Genomic DNA, 16,142 nt, shown 5'->3' with positions numbered 1-16,142 from the left:
TTTCTGATATTTTTTATTTTCTTTGATTTTTATTTATTCTTTTTAATGTCTTACAACATTTACTATTATAATGATCAAATGGGGATGTAGCTCAAATGGTAGAGCGCTCGCTTTGCATGCGAGAGGTACGGGGTTTGATACCCCGCATCTCCAAATTACTTTTATCCCCATAAGTCATCAATATATTTTAGGGTGTTTTGATATTTTCAATAATTTCTTATTTTCTTTCATATTTAATTATTATTTTTAATTTGCTACAACAATTTTTTTCACAATTAGCAAATGGGCATTTTGATCAAACGGAGGAATGCTCGCTCTACATGCAAGAGGCACGGGGATCGATACCCCGTATCTCAAAATTATTTTTATCTTCACAACTCACCAATATGTTTTAAGGTGTTTAGGTCTTTTCAGGAATTTATTATTTTTTTTTCATATGAATTTACTATTTTAAATTTTTTTTTGGTTTAATTTATTACAACAATTACCATCATAATTAACAAATGGGGACGTAGCTGAAATGGTAGAGTGCTTGCTTTGCTTGCAAGAGGTACGAGGCTCGATACACCGCATTTCCAAATTATTTGTATCCTCACAATTCACCAATATATTTAGAGTATTTTGATTTTTTCTACAAATTTCTTCTTTTCTTGCATTTTTATTTTTTTATTTTTTTTAGGTTTAATTTATTATAACGATTACTATCATAGTTAAGAAATGGGGATGTATCACAAATGGTAGATTGCTCGATTTGGTTATTAGAGGTACGTGGTTCGATACATGCATTTCCAAATCATTTTTGTCCTCACAACTCTCCAATATATTTTATGGTGTTTTGATCTTTTCAGGAAATTCTTATTTTCTTTTTTATTCATTTATTATTTTCAATTTCTAATTTTAACTTATTACAAAAATTACTATCATAATTAATGATTGGGGACGTAGCTCAAATAGTAGAGCTCTTGCTTTGCATACAAGAGGTTCGAGGTTCGTTACCCCCCATCAGAAAATTATTTTTATACTCTCAACTCACCAATATGTTTTAGGGTGTTTTGATATTTTGGGGAATTTATTATTTTCTTTTATTTATTTTTGTTATTTATTATTTTTTAATTTTTAATTTTAATTTATTATAAATATCACTATCATAATTAAGGAATGGGGACGTAGCTCATATAGTAGACTGCTCGCTTTGCATGTGAGAGTTTCGATCTTCGATACCCCGCATCTCATAGTTATTTTTATCCTCCCAACTCATCAATATATTTTAGAGTGTCTTGATCTTCTTAAGAATTTCTTATTTTCTTTGATTTTTCTTTATTATTTTTAATTTTTTGGTTTTAATTTATTATAACAATTACCATCATAATTAACAAATGGGGATGTAGCTTAAATGGTAGAGCGCTTGTTTTGCATGCGAGAGGTATGGGTTTCGGTACACTGCATCTCCAAATTATTTTTATCGTCACAAATGAACAATATATTTTAGGGTGATTTGATATTTTCAGGAATTTCTTATTTTCTTTCATTCTTATTTATTATTTTGAATTTATCATATTTTAATATATTACAACAATTACAATCTTAATTATGAAATGGGGATGTAGCTGAATTGGTAGAGCGCTCGCTTAACATGCGAGATGTACGAGCTTCAATACCCCGCATCTCTAAAATATTTTTACCAGACAACTCAGCAATAAAATTTAGGGTGTTTTAATAATTTTCAAGAATTTCTTATTTTCATTCATATTTATTTATTATTTTCAATTTTTAATATTACTGTATTGAAACAATTATTATCATAGATAACAAATGGGTATGTAGCACAAACCGTAGAGTGCCTGCTTTGCATGTTAATGGTACGGGGTTCGATACCACGCATTTCTAAATTATTTTTATCCTCACAACACATCAATATATTTCGGGGTGTTTTGTCCTTTTCAGGAATTTCTTATTTTCTTTCATTTGTATTTACTATTCTTTAACTTATTACAACAATTACTCTCATTCTTAACAAATGGGGATGTAGCACAAACGGTAGAATGCTTGCTTTCACCAATATATGTTATGGTGTGTTGAATTCTTCTGCATTTCTTATTTTCTTTAATATTTATTTATTATTTTTAATTTTTAATTTTAATTTATTACAACAATTACTTTCGTAATTAACAACTGGGGATGCAGCTCGAACGGTAGCGTGCTTACTTTGCATTCAAGGGGTACGTGGATCGATACATTGCATTTCCAAATTATTTTTATCTTCACCACTCACCAATATATTTTAGGGTGTTTTTAAACTTTACAAGAATATCTTATTTTCTTTCATTTTTATTTATTATTTTTAATTTTTAATTTTTTGTATTACAACAGCAACTTTCATAACTAACAAATGGGGATGTAGCCAAACAGAAGAGGACTCGCTTTGCATGTTAGAAGTATGGGGTTCGATAAACCGCATTTCCAAATTATTTTTTTCCTGACAAATCACCAATATATTTTAAGGTGTTTTGATCTTTTTAGGAATTTCTTATTTTCTTTCATATTCATTTATTATTCTTAATTTTTAATTTTAATTCATTAATACAATTACATTCATAATTAACAAACGGGGGCGCAGCTCAAACGGTAGAGCGCTTGCTTTGCATGCGAGAGGTACGGGGTTCGATACCCCGCATCACCAACTTATTGTTATCCTCAGAACTCGCTAATATATTTTAGGGTGTTTTGATCTTTTCTGGAATTTTTTATTTTCTTTGATTTTTATTTATTCTTTTTAATGTCTTACAACATTTACTATTATAATAGTCAAATGGGGATGTAGCTCAAATGGTAGAGCGCTCGCTTTGCATGCGAGAGGTACGGGGTTCGATACCCTGCATCTCCAAATTACTTTTATCCTCATAAGTCATCTATATATTTTAGGGTATTTTGATATTTTCAGGCATTTCTTATTTTCTTTCATATTTAATTATAATTTTTAATTTATTACAACAATTTTTATCACAATTAACAAATGGTCATTTTGCTCAAATGGAGGAACGCTCGCTCTACATGCAAGAGGTATGGGGATCGATACCCCGTATTTCTAAATTATTTTTATCTTAACAACTCACCAATATGTTTTAAGGTGTTTTGATCTTTTCAGGAATTTATTATTTTTTTCATATACATTTATTATTTTAATTTTTTTTTGGTTTAATTTATTACATCATTACCATCATAATTAACAAATGGGGACGTAGCTGAAACGGTAGAGTGCTTGCTTTGCTTGCAAGAGGTATGAGGCTCGATACACCGCATTTCCAAATTATTTTTATCCTCACAATTCAACAATATATTTTAGAGTATTTTTATCTTTTCTACAAATTTCTTCTTTTCTTTCATTTTTATTTTTTATTTTTTATTAGGTTTAGTTTATTATAACGATTACTATCATAGATAACAAATGGGTATGTAGCACGAACCGTAGAGTGCCCGCTTTGCATGTTAGTGGTACGGGGTTCGATACCCTGCATTTCTAAATTATTTTTATCCTCACAACACATCAATATATTTCAGGGTGTTTTGACCTTTTCAGGAATTTCTTATTTTCTTTCATATGTATTTACTATTTTTTAACTTAATACAACAATTACTCTCATTATTAACAAATGGGGATGTAGCTCAAACGGTAGAATGCTTGCTATGCATGCGAGAGGTACAACAACCGATACTCCGCATCTCCAAATTGTTTTTATCTTCACAATTCACCAATATATGTTAAGGTGTGTTGAACTTTTCTGGAATTTCTTAGTTTCTTTAATATTTATTTATTATTTTTAATTTTTAATTTTAATTTATTACAACAATTACTTTCGTAATTCACAACTGGGGATGTAGCTCGAACGGTAAAGCGCTTACTTTGCATTCAAGGGGTACGTGCATCGATACATTGTATTTCCAAATTATTTTTATCCTCACAACTCACCAATATTTTTTAGTTTGTTTTTAAACTTTACAAGAATATCTTATTTTCTTTCATTTTTAATTTTTAATTTTTTGAATTACAACAACAACTATCATAACTAACAAATGGGGATGTAGCAAAAATAGAAGAGGGCTCGCTTTGCATGTTACAAGTATGGGGTTCAATAAACCGCATTTCCAAATTATTTTCATCCTGAGAACTCACCAATATATTTTAAGGTATTTTGATCTTTTTAGGAATTTCTTATTTTCTTTCATATTCATTTATTATTTTTATTTTTTATTTTTAATTTACTAAAACAATTACAATCATAATTAACAAACGGGGGCGTAGCTCAAACGGTAGAGCGCTTGCTTTGCAAGCAAGAGGTACGGGGATGGATAAACCGCATCTCCAAATTGTTTTTATCTTCACAACTGACCAATATATTTTAGGGTGTTTTGAAGTTTTCAGGAAATTCTAATTTTCTATCATTTTTATTTATTATTTTAAATTTTTTTGGTTTAGTTTATTATAACGATTATTATCACAATGAACAAATGGGGATGTTGCACAAACGTTAGAGCGCTTTTTTTGCATGCAAGAGGTACGGGGATCGATACACTGCATTTCCAAATTATTTTTATCCTCACAACTCACCAATATATTTGATTATTATTTTTAATTTTTAGGTGTAATTTATTACAACAATTACTATCTTAATTAACAAATGGGGATGTAGCTCAAATGAAAGAGTGCTCGCTTAGCATGAGAGAGGTACGGGGTTCGGTACCCCGCGTCTCCTACTTATTGTTATCCACACAACTTGCTAATATATTTTAGGGTGTTTTGATCTTTTCTGGAATTTTTTATTTTCTTTGATTTTTATTTATTCTTTTTAATGTCTTACAACATTTACTATTATAATAATCAAATGGGGATGTAGCTCAAATGGTAGAGCGCTCGCTTAGCATGTGAGAAGTACGGGGTTCGATACCCCGCATCTCCAACTTATTGTTATCCTCAGAACTCGCTAATATATTTTAGGGTGTTTTGATCTTTTCTGATATTTTTTATTTTCTTTGATTTTTATTTATTCTTTTTAATGTCTTACAACATTTACTATTATAATGATCAAATGGGGATGTAGCTCAAATGGTAGAGCGCTCGCTTTGCATGCGAGAGGTACGGGGTTTGATACCCCGCATCTCCAAATTACTTTTATCCCCATAAGTCATCAATATATTTTAGGGTGTTTTGATATTTTCAATAATTTCTTATTTTCTTTCATATTTAATTATTATTTTTAATTTGCTACAACAATTTTTTTCACAATTAGCAAATGGGCATTTTGATCAAACGGAGGAATGCTCGCTCTACATGCAAGAGGCACGGGGATCGATACCCCGTATCTCAAAATTATTTTTATCTTCACAACTCACCAATATGTTTTAAGGTGTTTAGGTCTTTTCAGGAATTTATTATTTTTTTTTCATATGAATTTACTATTTTAAATTTTTTTTTGGTTTAATTTATTACAACAATTACCATCATAATTAACAAATGGGGACGTAGCTGAAATGGTAGAGTGCTTGCTTTGCTTGCAAGAGGTACGAGGCTCGATACACCGCATTTCCAAATTATTTGTATCCTCACAATTCACCAATATATTTAGAGTATTTTGATTTTTTCTACAAATTTCTTCTTTTCTTTCATTTTTATTTTTTTATTTTTTTTAGGTTTAATTTATTATAACGATTACTATCATAGTTAAGAAATGGGGATGTATCACAAATGGTAGATTGCTCGATTTGGTTATTAGAGGTACGTGGTTCGATACATGCATTTCCAAATCATTTTTGTCCTCACAACTCTCCAATATATTTTATGGTGTTTTGATCTTTTCAGGAAATTCTTATTTTCTTTTTTATTCATTTATTATTTTCAATTTCTAATTTTAACTTATTACAAAAATTACTATCATAATTAATGATTGGGGACGTAGCTCAAATAGTAGAGCTCTTGCTTTGCATACAAGAGGTTCGAGGTTCGTTACCCCCCATCAGAAAATTATTTTTATACTCTCAACTCACCAATATGTTTTAGGGTGTTTTGATATTTTGGGGAATTTATTATTTTCTTTTATTTATTTTTGTTATTTATTATTTTTTAATTTTTAATTTTAATTTATTATAAATATCACTATCATAATTAAGGAATGGGGACGTAGCTCATATAGTAGACTGCTCGCTTTGCATGTGAGAGTTTCGATCTTCGATACCCCGCATCTCATAGTTATTTTTATCCTCCCAACTCATCAATATATTTTAGAGTGTCTTGATCTTCTTAAGAATTTCTTATTTTCTTTGATTTTTCTTTATTATTTTTAATTTTTTGGTTTTAATTTATTATAACAATTACCATCATAATTAACAAATGGGGATGTAGCTTAAATGGTAGAGCGCTTGTTTTGCATGCGAGAGGTATGGGTTTCGGTACACTGCATCTCCAAATTATTTTTATCGTCACAAATGAACAATATATTTTAGGGTGATTTGATATTTTCAGCAATTTCTTATTTTCTTTCATTCTTATTTATTATTTTGAATTTATCAAATTTTAATATATTACAACAATTACTATCGTAATTATCAAATGGGGATGTAGCTGAATTGGTAGAGCGCTCGCTTAACATGCGAGATGTACGAGCTTCAATACCCCGCATCTCTAAAACATTTTTACCTCACAACTCAGCAATAAAATTTAGGGTGTTTTAATAATTTTTAAGAATTTCTTATTTTCATTATTATTTATTTATTATTTTTAATTTTTAATTTTACTGTTTTGAAACAATTATTATCATAGATAACAAATGGGTATGTAGCACAAACCGTAGAGTGCCCGCTTTGCATGTTAATGGTAAGGGGTTCGATACCACGCATTTCTAAATTATTTTTATCCTCACAACACATCAATATATTTCGGGGTGTTTTGTCCTTTTCAGGAATTTCTTATTTTCTTTCATTTGTATTTACTATTCTTTAACTTATTACAACAATTACTCTCATTATTAACAAATGGGGATGTAGCACAAATGGTAGAATGCTTGCTTTCACCAATATATGTTATGGTGTGTTGAACTCTTCTGCATTTCTTATTTTCTTTAATATTTATTTATTATTTTTAATTTTTAATTTTAATTTATTACAACAATTACTTTCGTAATTAGCAACTGGGGATGTAGCTCGAACGGTAGCGCGCTTACTTTGCATTCAAGGGGTACGTGGATCGATACATTGCATTTCCAAATTATTTTTATCTTCACCACTCACCAATATATTTTAGGGTGTTTTTAAACTTTACAAGAATATCTTATTTTCTTTCATTTTTATTTATTATTTTTAATTTTTAATTTTTTGTATTACAACAACAACTTTCATAACTAACAAATGGGGATGTAGCCAAACAGAAGAGGACTCGCTTTGCATGTTAGAAGTATGGGGTTCGATAAACCGCATTTCCAAATTATTTTTTTCCTGACAAATCACCAATATATTTTAAGGTGTTTTGATCTTTTTAGGAATTTCTTATTTTCTTTCATATTCATTTATTATTCTTAATTTTTAATTTTAATTCATTAATACAATTACATTCATAATTAACAAACGGGGGCGCAGCTCAAACGGTAGAGCGCTTGCTTTGCATGCGAGAGGTACGGGGTTCGATACCCCGCATCACCAACTTATTGTTATCCTCAGAACTCGCTAATATATTTTAGGGTGTTTTGATCTTTTCTGGAATTTTTTATTTTCTTTGATTTTTATTTATTCTTTTTAATGTCTTACAACATTTACTATTATAATAGTCAAATGGGGATGTAGCTCAAATGGTAGAGCGCTCGCTTTGCATGCGAGAGGTACGGGGTTCGATACCCCGCATCTCCAAATTACTTTTATCCTCATAAGTCATCTATATATTTTAGGGTATTTTGATATTTTCAGGCATTTCTTATTTTCTTTCATATTTATTTATTATTTTTAATTTATTACAACAATTTTTATCACAATTAGCAAATGGTCATTTTGCTCAAATGGAGGAACGATCGCTCTACATGCAAGAGGTATGGGGATCGATACCCCGTATCTCAAAATTATTTTTATCTTAACAACTCACCAATATGTTTTAAGGTGTTTTGATCTTTTCAGGAATTTATTATTTTTTTCATATACATTTATTATTTTAATTTTTTTTCTTTAATTTATTACATCATTACCATCATAATTAACAAATGGGGACGTAGCTGAAACGGTAGAGTGCTTGCTTTGCTTGCAAGAGGTACGAGGCTCAATACACCACATTTCCAAATTATTTTTATCCTCACAATTCAACAATATATTTTAGAGTATTTTTATCTTTTCTACAAATTTCTTCTTTTTTTTCATTTTTATTTTTTATTTTTTATTAGGTTTAGTTTATTATAACGATTATTATCATAGATAACAAATGGGTATGTAGCACGAACCGTAGAGTGCCTGCTTTGCATGTTAGTGGTACGGGGTTCGATACCCTGCATTTCTAAATTATTTTTATCCTCACAACACATCAATATATTTCAGGGTGTTTTGACCTTTTCAGGAATTTCTTATTTTCTTTCATATGTATTTACTATTTTTTAACTTATTACAACAATTACTCTCATTATTAACAAATGGGGATGTAGCTCAAACGGTAGAATGCTTGCTATGCATGCGAGAGGTACATCAACCGATACTCCGCATCTCCAAATTGTTTTTATCTTCACAATTCACCAATATATGTTAAGGTGTGTTGAACTTTTATGGAATTTCTTATTTTTTTAATCTTTATTTATTAATTTTAATTTTTAATTTTAATTTATTACAACAATTACTTTCGTAATTAACAACTGGGGATGTCGTTCGAACGGTAAAGCGCTTACTTTGCATTCAGGGGGTATGTGGATCGATACATTGCATTTCCAAATTATTTTTATCCTCACAACTCACCAATCTATTTTAGTGTGTTTTTAAACTTTACAATAATATCTTATTTTCTTTCACTTTTTTTTCTTATTTTTAATTTTTAATTTTTTTATTACAACAGCAACTATCATAACTAACAAATGGGGATGTAGCAAAAATAGAAGAGGGCTCGCTTTGCTTGTTAGAAGTATGGGGTTCGATAAACCGCATTTCGAAATTATTTTTATCCTGACAACTCACCAATATATTTTAGGTGTTTAATTTTTTAGGAATTTCTTATTTTCATTCATATTCATTTATTATTTTTAATTTTTAATTTTAATTTATTAATGCAATTACAATCATAATTAACAAACGGGGGCGTAGCTCAAACCGTAGAGCGCTTGCTTTGCAAGCAAGAGGTACGGGGATGGATAAACCGCATCTCCAAATTGTTTTTATCCTCACAACTGACCCATATATTTCAGGGTCTTTTGATGTTTTCAGGAAATTCTAATTTTCTATCATTTTTATTTATCCTTTTAAAAATTTTCGGTTTAGTTTATTATAACGATTATTATCATAATGAACAAATGGGGATGTTGCTCAAACGTTAGAGCGCTTGCTTTGCATGCAAGAGGTACGGGGATCGATACACCGCATTTCCAATTTATTTTTATCCTCACAACTCACCAATATATTTGATTATTATTTTTAATTTTTAAATGTAATTTATTACAACAATTACTATCTTAATTAACAAATGGGGATGTAGTTCAAATGGAAGTGTGCTCGCTTAACATGCGAGAGGTGCAAGCGCTCTTCTATTTTTTGCTACATCCCCATTTGTTAGTTATGATAGTTGCTGTTGTAATAAAAAAATTAAAAATTAAAAATAAGAAATAAAAACGAAAGAAAATAAGATATTATTGTAAAGTTTAAAAACACACTAAAATAGATTGGTGAGTTGTGAGGATAAAAATAATTTGGAAATACAATGTATCGATCCACATACCCCCTGAATGCAAAGTAAGCGCTTTACCGTTCGAACTACATCCCCAGTTGTTAATTACGAAAGTAATTGTTGTAATAAATTTAAATTAATAAATAAATATTAAAAAAATAAGAAATTCCATAAAAGTTCAACACACCTTAACATATATTGGTGAATTGTGAAGATAAAAACAATTTGGAGATGCGGAGTATCGGTTGATGTACCTCTCCCATGCATAGCAAGCATTCTACCGTTTGAGCTACATCCCCATTTGTTAATAATGAGAGTAATTGTTGTAATAAGTTAAAAAATAGTAAATACATATGAAAGAAAATAAGAAATTCCTGAAAAGGTCAAAACACCCTGAAATATATTGATGTGTTGTGAGGATAAAAATAATTTAGAAATGCAGGGTATCGAACCCCGTACCACTAACATGCAAAGCGGGCACTCTACGGTTCGTGCTACATACCCATTTGTTATCTACGATAGTAATCGTTATAATAAACTAAACCTAATAAAAAATAAAAAATAAAAATGAAAGAAAAGAAGAAATTTGTAGAAAATATAAAAATACTCTAAAATATATTGTTGAATTGTGAGGATAAAAATAATTTGGAAATGCGGTGTATTGAGCCTCGTACCTCTTGCAAGCAAAGCAAGCACTCTACCGTTTCAGCTACGTCCCCATTTGTTAATTATGATGGTAATGATGTAATAAATTAAACCAAAAAAAAATTAAAATAATAAATGCATATGAAAAAAATAATAAATTCCTGAAAAGATCAAAACACCTTAAAACATATTGGTGAGTTGTTAAGATAAAAATAATTTAGAGATACGGGGTATCGATCCCCATACCTCTTGCATGTAGAGCGATCGTTCCTCCATTTGAGCAAAATGATCATTTGCTAATTGTGATAAAAATTGTTCTAATAAATTAAAAATAATAAATAAATATGAAAGAAAATAAGAAATGCCTGAAAATATCAAAATACCCTAAAATATATAGATGACTTATGAGGATAAAAGTAATTTGGAGATGCAGGGTATCGAACCCCGTACCTCTCGCATGCAAAGCGAGCGCTCTACCATTTGAGCTACATCCCCATTTGACTATTATAATAGTAAATGTTGTAAGACATTAAAAAGAATAAATAAAAATCAAAGAAAATAAAAAATTCCAGAAAAGATCAAAACACCCTAAAATATATTAGCGAGTTCTGAGGATAACAATAAGTTGGTGATGCGGGGTATCGAACCCCGTACCTCTCGCATGCAAAGCAAGCGCTCTACCGTTTGAGCTACGCCCCCGTTTGTTAATTATGAATGTAATTGTATTAATGAATTAAAATTAAAAATTAAGAATAATAATGAGAGTAATTGTTGTAATAAGTAAGCATTCTACCGTTTGTGCTACATCCCCATTTGTTAATAATGAGAGTAATTGTTGTAATAAGTTAAAGAATAGTAAATACAAATGAAAGAAAATAAGAAATTCCTGAAAAGGACAAAACACCCCGAAATATATTGATGTGTTGTGAGGATAAAAATAATTTAGAAATGCGTGGTATCGAACCCCGTACCATTAACATGCAAAGCGGGCACTCTACGGTTTGTGCTACATACCCATTTGTTATCTATGATAATAATTGTTTCAATACAGTAAAATTAAAAATTAAAAATAATAAATAAATATGAATGAAAATAAGAAATTCTTGAAAATTATTAAAACACCCTAAATTTTATTGCTGAGTTGTGAGGTAAAAATATTTTAGAGATGCGCGGTATTGAAGCTCGTACATCTCGCATGTTAAGTGAGCGCTCTACCAATTCAGCTACATCCCCATTTGATAATTAGGATAGTAATTGTTGTAATATATTAAAATTTGATAAATTCAAAATAATAAATAAGAATGAAAGAAAATAAGAAATTCCTGAAAATATCAAATCACCCTAAAATATATTGTTCATTTGTGACGATAAAAATAATTTGGAGATGCAGTGTACCGAAACCCATACCTCTCGCATGCAAAACAAGCGCTCTACCATTTAAGCTACATCCCCATTTGTAAATTATGATGGTAATTGTTATAATAAATTAAAACCAAAAAATTAAAAATAATAAAGAAAAATCAAAGAAAATAAGAAATTCTTAAGAAGATCAAGACACTCTAAAATATATTGATGAGTTGGGAGGATAAAAATAACTATGAGATGCGGGGTATCGAAGATCGAAACTCTCACATGCATAGCGAGCAGTCTACTATATGAGCTACGTCCCCATTCCTTAATTATGATAGTGATATTTATAATAAATTAAAATTAAAAATTAAAAAATAATAAATAACAAAAATAAATAAAAGAAAATAATAAATTCCCCAAAATATCAAAACACCCTATAACATATTGGTGAGTTGAGAGTATAAAAATAATTTTCTGATGGGGGGTAACAAACCTCGAACCTCTTGTATGAAAAGCAAGAGCTCTACTATTTGAGCTACGTCCCCAATCATTAATTATGATAGTAATTTTTGTAATAAGTTAAAATTAGAAATTAAAAATAATAAATGAATAAAATATATTGGAGAGTTGTGAGGACAATAATGATTTGGAAATGCATGTATCGAACCACGTACCTCTAATAACCAAATCGAGCAATCTACCATTTGTGATACATCCCCATTTCTTAACTATGATAGTAATCGTTATAATAAATTAAACCTAAAAAAATAAAAAAACAAAAATGAAAGAAAAGAAGAAATTTGTAGAAAAAATCAAAATACTCTAAATATATTGATGAATTGTGAGGATACAAATAATTTGAAATTGTTGTAGCAAATTAAAAATAATAATTAAATATGAAAGAAAATAAGAAATTTTTGAAAATATCAAAACACCCTAAAATATATTGATGACTTGTGGGGATAAAAGTAATTTGGAGATGCGGGGTAAGGAACCCCGTACCTCTCGCATGCAAAGCGAGCGCTCTACCATTTGAGCTACATCCCCATTTGATTATTATAATAGTAAATGTTGTAAGACATTAAAAAGAATAAATAAAAATCAAAGAAAATAAAAAATTCCAGAAAAGATCAAAACACCCTAAAATATATTAGCGAGTTCTGAGGATAACAATAAGTTGGTAATGCGGGGTTTCGAACCCCGTACCTCTCGCATGCTAAGCGAGCACACTTCCATTTGAACTACATCCCCATTTGTTAATTAAGATAGTAATTGTTGTAATAAATTACATTTACAAATTAAAAATAATAATCAAATATAGTGGTGAGTTGTGAGGATAAAAATAAATTGGAAATGCGGTGTATCGATCCCCGTACCTCTTGCATGCAAAGCAAGCACTCTAACGTTTGAGCAACATCCCCATTTGTTCATTATGATAATAATCATTTTAATAAACTAAACCGAAAATTTTTAAAAGGATAAATAAAAATGATAGAAAATTAGAATTTCCTAAAAACATCAAAACACCCTGAAATATATTGGTCAGTTGTGAGGATAAAAACAATTTGGAGATGCGGTTTATCCATCCCCGTACCTCTTGCTTGCAAAGCAAGCCCTCTTCTATTTTTGCTACATCCACATTTGTTAGTTACGATAGTTGCTGTTGTAATAAAAAAAATTAAAAATTAAAAATAAGAAATAAAAACGAAAGAAAATAAGATATTCTTGTAAAGTTTAAAAACACACTAAAATAGATTGGTGAGTTGTGAGGATAAAAATAATTTGGAAATGCAATGTATTGATCCACATACCCCATGAATGCAAAGTAAGCGCTTTACCGTTCGAGCTACATCCCCAGTTGTTAATTACGAAAGTAATTGTTGTAATAAATTAAAATTAAAAATTAAAATTAATAAATAAATATTAAAAAAATAAGATATTCCAGAATGGTTCAACACACCTTAACATATATTGGTGAATTGTGAAGATAAAAACAATTTGGATATGCGGAGTATCGGTTGATGTACCTCTCGGATGCATAGCAAGCATTCTACCGTTTGAGCTACATCCCCATTTGTTAATAATGAGAATAATTGTTTTAATAAGTAAAAAAAATAATAAATACATATGAAAGAAAATAAGAAATTCCTGAAAAGGTCAAAAGTCCTTTTCAGGAATTTCTTATTTTCTTTCATTTGTATTTACTATTCTTTAACTTATTACAACAATTACTCTCATTATTAACAAATGGGGATGTAGCTCAAACGGTAGAATGCTTGCTTTCACCAATATATGTTATGGTGTGTTGAACTCTTCTGCATTTCTTATTTTCTTTAATATTTATTTATTATTTTTAATTTTTAATTTTATTTTATTACAACAATTACTTTCGTAATTAACAACTGGGGATGTAGCTCGAACGGTAGCGCGCTTACTTTGCATTCAAGGGGTACGTGGATCGATACATTGCATTTCCAAATTATTTTTATCCCCACCACTCACCAATATATTTTAGGGTGTTTTTAAACTTTACAAGAATATCTTATTTTCTTTCATTTTTATTTATTATTTTTAATTTTTAATTTTTTGTATTACAACAGCAACTTTCAAAACTAACAAATGGGGATGTAGCAAAAATAGAAGACGGCTCGCTTTGCATGTTACAAGTATGGGGTTCAATAAACCGCATTTCCAAATTATTTTCATCCTGACAACTCACCAATATATTTTAAGGTATTTTGATCTTTTTAGGAATTTCTTATTTTCTTTCATATTCATTTATTATTTTTATTTTTTATTTTTAATTTACTAAAACAATTACAATCATAATTAACAAACGGGGGCGTAGCTCAAATGGTAGAGCACTTGCTTGGCAAGCAAGAAGTACGGGGATGGGTAAACCGCATCTCCAAATTGTTTTTATCTTCACAACTGACCAATATATTTTAGGGTGTTTTGAAGTTTTCAGGAAATTCTAATTTTCTATCATTTTTATTTATTATTTTTAATTTTTTCGGTTTAGTTTATTATAACGATTATTATCATAATGAACAAATGGGGATGTTGCACAAACGTTAGAGCGCTTGCTTTGCATGCAAGAGGTACGGGGATCGATACACTGCATTTCCAAATTGTTTTTATCCTCACAACTCACCAATATATTTGATTATTATTTTTAATTTTTAGGTGTAATTTATTACAACAATTACTATCTTAATTAACAAATGGGGATGTAGCTCAAATGAAAGAGTGCTCGCTTAGCATGCGAGAGGTACGGGGTTCGGTACCCCGCGTCTCCTACTTATTGTTATCCACACAACTTGCTAATATATTTTAGGGTGTTTTGATCTTTTTTGGAATTTTTTATTTTCTTTGATTTTTATTTATTCTTTTTAATGTCTTACAACATTTACTATTATAATAATCAAATGGGGATGTAGCTCAAATGGTAGAGGGCTCGCTTTGCATGCGAGAGGTACGGGGTTCGATACCCCGCATCTCCAAATTACTTTTATCCTCATAAGTCAACTATATATTTTAGGGTATTTTGATATTTTCAGGCATTTCTTATTTTCTTTCATTTTTAATTATTATTTTTAATTTATTACAACAATTTTTATCAGAATTAGCAAATGGGCATGTTGCTCAAATGGAGGAATGCTCGCTCTACATGCTAGAGGTACGGGGATCGATACCCCAAATCTCTAAATTATTTTTATCTTCACAACTCACCAATATGTTTTAAGGTGTTTTGATCTTTTCCAGAATTTATTTATTTTTTTTCATATACATTTATTATTTTAATTTTTTTTGTTTAATTTATTACATCAATTACCATCATAATTAACAAATGGGGACGTAGCTGAAACAGTAGAGTGCTTTCTTTGCTTGCAAGAGGTACGAGGCTCGATACACCGCATTTCCAAATTATTTGTATCCTCACAATTCACCAATATATTTAGAGTATTTTGATTTTTTCTACAAATTTCTTCTTTTCTTTCATTTTTATTTTTTTATTTTTTATAGGTTTAATTTATTATAACGATTACTATCATAGTTAAGAAATGGGGATGTTTCACAAATGGTTGATTGCTCGATTTGGTTATTAGAGGTACGTGGTTTGATACATGTATTTCCAATTCATTGTTGTCCTCACAACTCGCCAATATATTTTTTGGTGTTTTGATCTTTTCAGGAATTTCTTGTTTTATTTCTTATTCATTTATTATTTTAAATTTCTATTTTTAACTTATTACAA

The 16,142-nt window shown here is 29.6% G+C and overlaps 5 non-coding genes across 5 annotated transcripts; 4 read left to right on the top strand and 1 right to left on the bottom strand.

Moving 5' to 3' along the window:
- Nucleotides 1–80: 80 nt before the first annotated feature.
- Nucleotides 81–153, top strand: TRNAA-UGC (transfer RNA alanine (anticodon UGC)). Its single transcript has one exon. It is a non-coding gene; the product is annotated as a tRNA-Ala (tRNA).
- Nucleotides 154–2,811: 2,658 nt separating this feature from the next.
- TRNAA-UGC (transfer RNA alanine (anticodon UGC)) lies at nucleotides 2,812–2,884 on the top strand. The gene has a single exon. It is a non-coding gene; the product is annotated as a tRNA-Ala (tRNA).
- Nucleotides 2,885–5,086: 2,202 nt separating this feature from the next.
- On the top strand, nucleotides 5,087–5,159 carry TRNAA-UGC (transfer RNA alanine (anticodon UGC)). Its single transcript has one exon. It is a non-coding gene; the product is annotated as a tRNA-Ala (tRNA).
- A 2,658-nt stretch (nucleotides 5,160–7,817) lies between these two features.
- Nucleotides 7,818–7,890, top strand: TRNAA-UGC (transfer RNA alanine (anticodon UGC)). Its single transcript has one exon. It is a non-coding gene; the product is annotated as a tRNA-Ala (tRNA).
- Nucleotides 7,891–10,956: 3,066 nt separating this feature from the next.
- On the bottom strand, nucleotides 10,957–11,029 carry TRNAA-UGC (transfer RNA alanine (anticodon UGC)). The gene has a single exon. It is a non-coding gene; the product is annotated as a tRNA-Ala (tRNA).
- Nucleotides 11,030–16,142: the final 5,113 nt, after the last annotated feature.

The sequence above is a fragment of the Nelumbo lutea genome, chromosome 2 (genome assembly GCF_056320005.1).
Source record: "Nelumbo lutea isolate HS-2025 chromosome 2, American lotus-T2T, whole genome shotgun sequence".
Classification (NCBI taxonomy): domain Eukaryota; kingdom Viridiplantae; phylum Streptophyta; class Magnoliopsida; order Proteales; family Nelumbonaceae; genus Nelumbo; species Nelumbo lutea.
Note: the sequence above shows the minus strand (reverse complement) of the source record. Positions and strands in the feature narration are given on the sequence as shown.